We start from the raw sequence: 8132 nt of genomic DNA on the forward strand, positions 1-8132 counted from the left end.
TGCAACAAATATTGACTGAATTTATATTTTGCATTACCTTGTCTACCTATGCAATATTGAAGGTCTCATGTTACAATTTGACACAGGTAAACAAAAGAAAATCAAATTTCATATACTATGTCAAGTTTATTAATGTAATTTAGGCAAATATTGATGATTGATTTTTCATGGTACTTGATTGTGCTTTTTTTTATTTTAATTTATGGCTTTAAATGAATACTTATGCTACTGGAGACACTTTTGCTAGGGAAGTAACACATTTGCATGGTAAGAAACCAAGTATAATTAACTTAATTTATACAAATTACAGTCTTCTTGCAACCACTCTTCTTTCAGTCTCAAAGACCAAAATCTTCAATGCTTCTAATCTTTACTCGAAATGGGATTGAGATCCTTATTACAAATGGAACTACATACAAAATTTCTAGCCTAATAATATACTCACAATCCATATGTTGGTACTAGCTTGGTCCGGATTTAGTTGTTATATCGCTTGTTCAAATTACACTATCATAGTACAAGAATTTCTGGAAAGAGTACTATTCTATTGCTTGATAACCTTGAAATTATTAACTTATGAATTCATGGACCAATCATAATTTTTGTAAATGATGTTGATCACTCCTCCATCATCTAAAAGATGACTCAGGAGACCTGCTTTCTCTGCATCCAAATAACTCAGAATCCACTTGAAGATATCTTTTCCGTTTCCGAAATCTACACTGTACCTGCATCATATTGCAAGAAACATTAGTTTCAGTTCTATTCAAATGTTATGATCAATTCCTTTCCAAGTAAGGAAGATATGAAGTGATTGGTTGATGAATTACCATTTCACGATACAGGGGAGACAGACAGTTCTTTTAGATAAATCCACTTCTATTGGGTTGCGGCTGAAGAACTCTCTTGCTGCAGCTCTCAGCTCAGCATACACATTTTGAGGTGAGAAGAATCTAACTGATGGACTCGACTTATTACCATCGCAAAGTCCGAAATGAATCAAGGGATTGACCATCGGTAGAGCTATCTGAATACATAATAATAATAATAATAATAATAATAATAATAATAATAATAATAAGATGGAGAGGTCATAACTTAAAAGATGGATGATTATTGCTCAAACATTCCAAGACGAAGAGTATAAAAGAGATTTTACCTGAAGGCGGTCATCTCCTGCACTGAAAGGTTTGGTCAAAGCATAAGGAGCCCTGTGGTTGCTTCTGAGTATACCATTCCTAATTGCATTGAGAGAATATGAACTTCCTCCAACTAGGTACTGGAAGTCGGTAACAAAGGATTTCCTCTCGATCATCCCCTCTGGATATCCTCTCCTTATCAAAGCATGTATGACCATAGCATTGTAAAGATTTAGGAAGAAAGCCAGTTTCTCATCAGTTGACAGAGCAGTAAGATCCACTCTCTGAAGACTTCGGGCCACAGTCAAATATCTGCGATCAGAACCAGCGCAAGGTAAGCATAATTCATCAATTGTGACATACCCTTACATATTTCTCTCTATTTGCCAGCAGAAACAAATAGAGAATGTTTCTAATACTAAGTGGTATACCTGCGGAATTCTTCACTGTTGCTGATAGCCAGATAATCAAGATGATGCCTGTCTTCAGATGCATAAGATTCGAGTATGGCAGACATGATCTTCATCAGCCTTTGGCCAATTCTAAAAGCAGATTCAGGCTCTCTCATCCAAGGATCCTCGAAAATTGAAGCATTTTGGAATAAATTGCTCATGCTCAAGGAATCTGTAAACTTCATTTCCATCCTCAAAATAATTTCCTCTGCAGCAAAGGAACCTCATACACTAAGTTCGCATATTATAACAGAGAAAAACTACAAATTCTCGAGACAGTGCAGGTAGCAGTCTTTGTTTACCTGGACACATGGTGTATGAAGTGTTTCCTAACAATCTCTTTTGCTATCCCAATTGCCTGAATGAGAATAAAGGTTAGATTTTAAACAAATACAAAGAATTGGAAAAGAACATCCAACAGTTTCATCTATTAGCTAATATCCAGCTAGTTCTTGATCGATAATATAAACATCCAAATCATATTTGCGCGTTGTTAATGTACATGTGAACTTTGTAGTTCTCATAATCACCATGATTGAACAGCATTTGAAATCCTCATTACATCATAAATTAGTAATAATAGTCACATTTACCATTCTTCATTAGTAGCTGTCTCTCTGGTTACGTTCTAAACCCATTAGTCTTCATGAGTCATATACTCATATACTGAATTACTGAATAAGAGGTGTATACAATTATAATCAACTCGAATATTTTAGTCATGTATAAATTTCTATTGAGTATTTATAAGTTCTGGTTGAATCTGTAACAGATGGAAGCTCTTTTCTCAGAAGCTTAGAAAACATGTTTACCAATACTGGGTGGAATAAATTATTTTGTATTGTACTCTAACTGTTAAAAGCTATGTTACTCAGATTCGGGTACCTATGTCCGACACGGATACATGTCCAAGTGTCTACTAGGCTATTTTGTGAAAATTTTCCATGATTTTGGTCTATAAGGAAGTGTTTAAGTGCCCTACCTATGTCCGAGTGTCAAAAGTCCAGTACAAGTATATTTGAGGTAAAATGAAGAGTCCGAGTAACATAGGTTAATGGGTAAAATACCCAAAAGCAACAAGATGCATGTCCCATAATCTTTGGGACTTGCATTAGATGGGTGAGGCGTTGGTTGCAATTATCTTCCTCTAACCTACCAGTCTACCACAACCCACAAGCTCTCATCATTTTCTTCCATCAAATCCCTTGGTAGATGCCATCATTATCTTTGTCACACCACAAAAGTAGACTTTGTAACACAAAAAATCATAGTCTAAAATCTTAATTTGTGCAACATATTATAAGCGCAATAGAAATTTCAAAAAGTGGACCAAGTCCTAACAAGAAAAGTTAGTTGCTAATCAACCCTTAATTAGTGGACCATATCTAATCAAAAGAGACTAAGTCATAAGTAAAGTGGAAAGACAACAATCTAAGCACAAGTCGGCACCACAAATAGAAAAAGTGCTGTTGTAAACTCATACTTTGAAGTTTTAAGTGAAAAAAGGTTTAAAGTAATAAGCGTGTAACAATCAACTAACAAGTCAACTAATTATATAACATCATCCGCTTTGTCATACTAATTGGAAAAGATTTCAAGTACCAAGGATTAAACAATTCTTCTCACTATTTATGACTCTGTAACACTTGGGCTTTTCTAATACAGTATTATTAACAATTAAATAATTGTATGCATAAATATTCAAGTATCAATCTTAATCATGATACACAAACAGATGTCAATTTTTTTATCTTATAACAAACGGACCACTAATTTAATCCAAAACATATGAACACATAAAATTGAATAATTCACGAAAAGATCATGAATTTTGCAAAGTTCTACCAAATACTCCCTTATATTCGATTTGACATCCTCAAATTGAGGTTACAAATTTATAGGTGGAACATTTGACCAATTGTAACATAATCCGTATGTAGCACCATCTACAAACTATTCAATATAATTCATTTTTAAAAATAAATCAACAAGTTTATCCAAAAAAAATATATATATAATCAAATTATACAAAATTTGACTATTAATTTTCGAGTTTTTTTATACCCTTCATTTGAAAAGGTCAATCCAAGACATACAAAGTACTTAAACTAATAATCCTAATTCAAGTTTTCCTTCCTAGTACCGTTATGATGTTTGGATAAAATTATCTAACAAGAAAACGAGATCCACGTTACAAGTCTAGCTTACAACCAAGCATGAAGCACCCCTACCCTTAAAATATTTCATTTTTAGAATGTATCAAATCTAAGTCAATTTTCACTGCAACTTATGTTCACGTACAATTTATGTTATAATTCGAATCAGTCTACGGCAAATTTAAAATTCTGCCTATGCAATTAACAAAAAGTCCATCAATCTTACAATAAATTATGGTAAGAAAAATCCAATACGAAAATTAACTATCGAAAGAGAGTGGCAGAATAGTAGGTGCCCAAGTGATGTACAATAACATCTGCTAACTCGGTACCAGTAAAACAATTCTTGACAAGCCTCATCCGAATCAACCGGTCCTGAATAGGTAATCTGAGCCGTAAAAGCTTAACTATCTCACCCATCTCATCCGTCCGTTCCTCCTCCGGTTCATCAAACCCGTACACCGGCGGTCCAGGTGCATCATCAGGACACTTACTCCCTAGCAACTCTTTAGCCCTTTGGTCCAACAAACCGCTATTCCGTAACGAGTTTAACGCCACTAAACCGCCTATTAATTTTTCATTAAAGAATATTTGCGGTACTACTGAACCGCCGGTTCGGTCTATCAGCTCCTTTTCTCGAGCCGGATATACGTCTATGTTTATTTCTACGTATATTAATCCTTTTTCTCGTAACATTTTCCTCACTGCGCCACTATCCCTGCTCAAAATATAAAAGTGTTATGGTAACAAATTATTTAACTTTATATTATAATTGGAAATGTGGATTATCTTCCATATTAGCTCTAACAATTATGGTAAATCATTAACACAATAACACTACATATTTGACTCTACATTGATTAACATAGCCACAGGATGTAACTCCCAACACTCGCGTGTAAAAGAACACCATATCACGTCTTTACTAGTAGTCTAGTACTATTATGGTCGTGTTACATTAAACTATTGAAAAAACCTACTCTGTATTATCACGGAGTAATTTTAAACTTTTAATCTTTTACCGTTAAAATTGGAATATGAAAGAACATAAATGAATAATGAAAAGATGAAATCACTTATTCACTTCCAATAAATTGAATACGTAAAAAGTTAGGTGAATTGAACGGGATGACAAAGTCGAAGTAGTACCTGCAATTGGATTTGGAGTAAAAGGTAACTCGACTTTTAAGTTTAGCCAACTCCGAACTCTCCTCATCAACCTGTTTAGCTTGCACGACAACTTGAATACCAGACATGTAGAACTCAGTTACACCACCACCTCCTTTAACGTCGTCTTCAAATGACAACCGTCGCGAAATAGCAGCAGAAAGACTGTTCTTCGTTTCAAGGAGATATTTTCCGATCGCCGGAACATCAACGGTAAAATCATTCTCCAAAGAAGGCTTCTTCAAAACGTCACCGTTTAATCCCGGTGGTGCCTCGGGTCTCGGAAGATTCTCGAGAGGGTAAAAAACTCCACGGCTCTCATTTTCCGGCGACGTTTTACCGGAGTTTCCCGTCGCCGGAATCTTGAAATCAGCGGTTTCCGGTACGTTTTCCGACGAATTGGAGAGAATATCGTGACCCATTGAAAGATGGAGGAGAGGGAAATGGCGGGGATGTAGGGATTAACGGTTTGGTAGGAGAGAGAAAGGAAGAAAGGTGGTTTAATTAGTGAAGTTTTTGGGAGAAAATGGCAGAAAAAGAAGAAAAAGTCAAGTGAAAATGTCAAAGATATTTAGGTAGCTGACAATTTAGTGCTGAGTCTTTAATACTATGTCAAAACTGTAATCTAAACTCGCAATTAACGTACGTCATTGGGCTGGACTGGGCCTATAATATTCAACTAATTAGAATTGTACTGATTTTGGAATGGTGGTTTATTGTAATTAGTGTTGTCAGCACTATCTTTATTGTCTTTGTTTTTTTGTTTGAAGTATTAAACTATAATCATGGTTTATAGCCTAGGTTAGGGTGTTATTATTGAATAGTTCTAACCTACAATATATGTGAGAAATCACGTATGATGTAAATATAATGGACATTTGAAAAATCAAAGTAGGATTACAAGATTATTGTTACAGAGTAATTTTATGGTGTTAATATGAGAAAACATACGATGCCATATGAGTATATGACATATGTGGATGTAGTGTATGAGAGTTTTGAACTCTTAAAGCTATTGGCATATGGGCAAATTTAAAATGGCATATGTTTGGACCATGACCTATACCATAGATGATGCTTAAATTATTTTTATTTTGTAATGTAATGAAAGTAGTACGGTTAGTTGAATTAGATTAATAATATTAAAAATGTTCCGGCTTAATTAATATCATCTAGACATCTAGTATTTATAATTAGTTTTCCCACTTCTTTAATATTGTGCCCTTTATTATATACGAGTATTTAAAAAAAAAAAAAACTATGTTCACGTCCTTTTGTCTCCCTTTTAAAAGCTTTGAATTTTTTTTGATGGTTGTTAGAATTTTTGTATTATAAGTTTAAGCACATAGATTATGGCTTATTGCTTTTTATTTTGTACATTTGTCATTTGGTCATGTACTCATATTATATAACTTTACTATATTGCAATTTCTCAAAAAGAAAAAAAAATTACTATATTGATAGTATTTTTAAATTTTAACACAACTATATGAAGATTATGAATCATGTTTTAGCCATTATGCTATCCTATACAAAAATTTGGAATCCACATTCCACCAATGTCTATTGGCCTATATATTACGATTCAAATAATCAAGGGATTTGTTAAACATCGCCCGCAAATCTCCACATAAAGCCCACAAATTAGACATGGTTTGACAATTTTGCCCATTTCTAAAATCGTACCCAAAGTGAACAAATCTCAATCTAACAAATGTGGAGTCGTACTGGGTTGCCCAGGGAGGCCGGAGAGGCGAGGGTCGCCGGAGATACGTCGTCTTCGACGGAAAACGAGGTGGCGCCTAGTTTGGACGCCGGAACCATGGCAAGGACGTCCAGGCAAGGCGCCACAACCAGTGCACTGGCGTCTAGTCCAGGCGCCTCAACCAGTGCACTGGCGTCCAGGCCAGGCGCCACCACCAGTGCACTGGCGTCTGGTTTGGACGCCGCCCTTACTTTTTAATTTTTTTTTTTTTGCCTTTTTTTTTTATTTTTTTTAAATTATGTTTATTAAATTTATGTTTTGATTTAGGATGTGGAAATTTATGTTTTTTATTTGATTTTATAAAAAATATATATACTAGACTTATAAAAAATAACACATAAAATTAATAAATATTAAAAAAAAATCAAACACATTAAAAAAAATTAGAAAATTTTTCTGATTTTCCAAAAAAAAATCAAACACATTAAAAAAAATTAGAAAATTTTTCTGATTTTCCAAAAAAAAAAAAAAAAAATTAAAAAAAAAAATAAAATTAAGGCAGCTGGGGCGCCTGGCCAGGACGGCCCGTGGCTGGTGGTGGCGCCAGGTCCGGCAGCCACGTCCACCGGCCTGGCGTCTGGGCAGGACGCCCAGCCACAGTGACTGGCGCATGTCCCAAACGCACTCACCGTGGCTGGGCGTCCTGCCCAGACGCCACGCCGGTGGACGTGGCTGCCGGACCTGGCCCCACCACCACCTTGCCGCCACGAGCCACCACTACCTTGCCGCCACGAGCCAACCACCTTGCCGCCACGAGCCTCGACATCCCCGTACTTTGATTTTTATTGAGGTTGTGTTTTTTTTTTTTAAGGTCAAGGGCAATATTGTAACTTCAATATAAGTTTGTGGGCTTTATGTGGAGATTTGCGAGCGATGTTTAGCAATCCACATAATCAAATGTATGGAATGTCTAACAATTAGGATTCTTGTGTATAAAAGAAAGGAAATCACTTGGAGAACACTACACTAATAAATGACACTCTATCACCCTTTAATTCCTATAATGTTATCATCCATCTAGCCACCTCGTAGCAACTCAGATGGTTTCATTGTCATTACCATCGTGACTTCTATACTTGAACAATGCAACTCTTTTGTACTTGCCTCGATCGTTTGGTAGTTCGCTCAGTTTATGGCCTACTATTCGGTAACATAAACGCTAATGACTAAGAATATAAATGATTTTCTTTGAAGCAGTCGATTAGTTTCACAAGCCTCGAAGTTCCTCAATATCTTCAATTAAATACCACCGCGGCCATCATTGTCGTCATACCAGATTTGAGAGATCTTCTGAAATTCAACATCATTTTCTACAAACCTCTTATATACGAGTTATGACACTGTCAACACTAGGGGTGAGCAAACTAGGTACCCGGTCAAAATTTTAGGACCCGGACTTGGAATTGGTTAGAACCGGGTCCTAAAATTCGGAACCGGAATTGGTGAAACCGGG

At 35.7% G+C, this 8132-nt stretch overlaps 1 pseudogene; it reads right to left on the bottom strand.

Moving 5' to 3' along the window:
- Nucleotides 1-186: 186 nt before the first annotated feature.
- LOC110694765 lies at nt 187-5755 on the bottom strand (annotated as a pseudogene).
- Nucleotides 5756-8132: the final 2377 nt, after the last annotated feature.

The sequence above is a fragment of the Chenopodium quinoa genome, unplaced genomic scaffold (genome assembly GCF_001683475.1).
Source record: "Chenopodium quinoa cultivar QQ74 unplaced genomic scaffold, ASM168347v1, whole genome shotgun sequence".
NCBI lineage: Eukaryota > Viridiplantae > Streptophyta > Magnoliopsida > Caryophyllales > Amaranthaceae > Chenopodium > Chenopodium quinoa.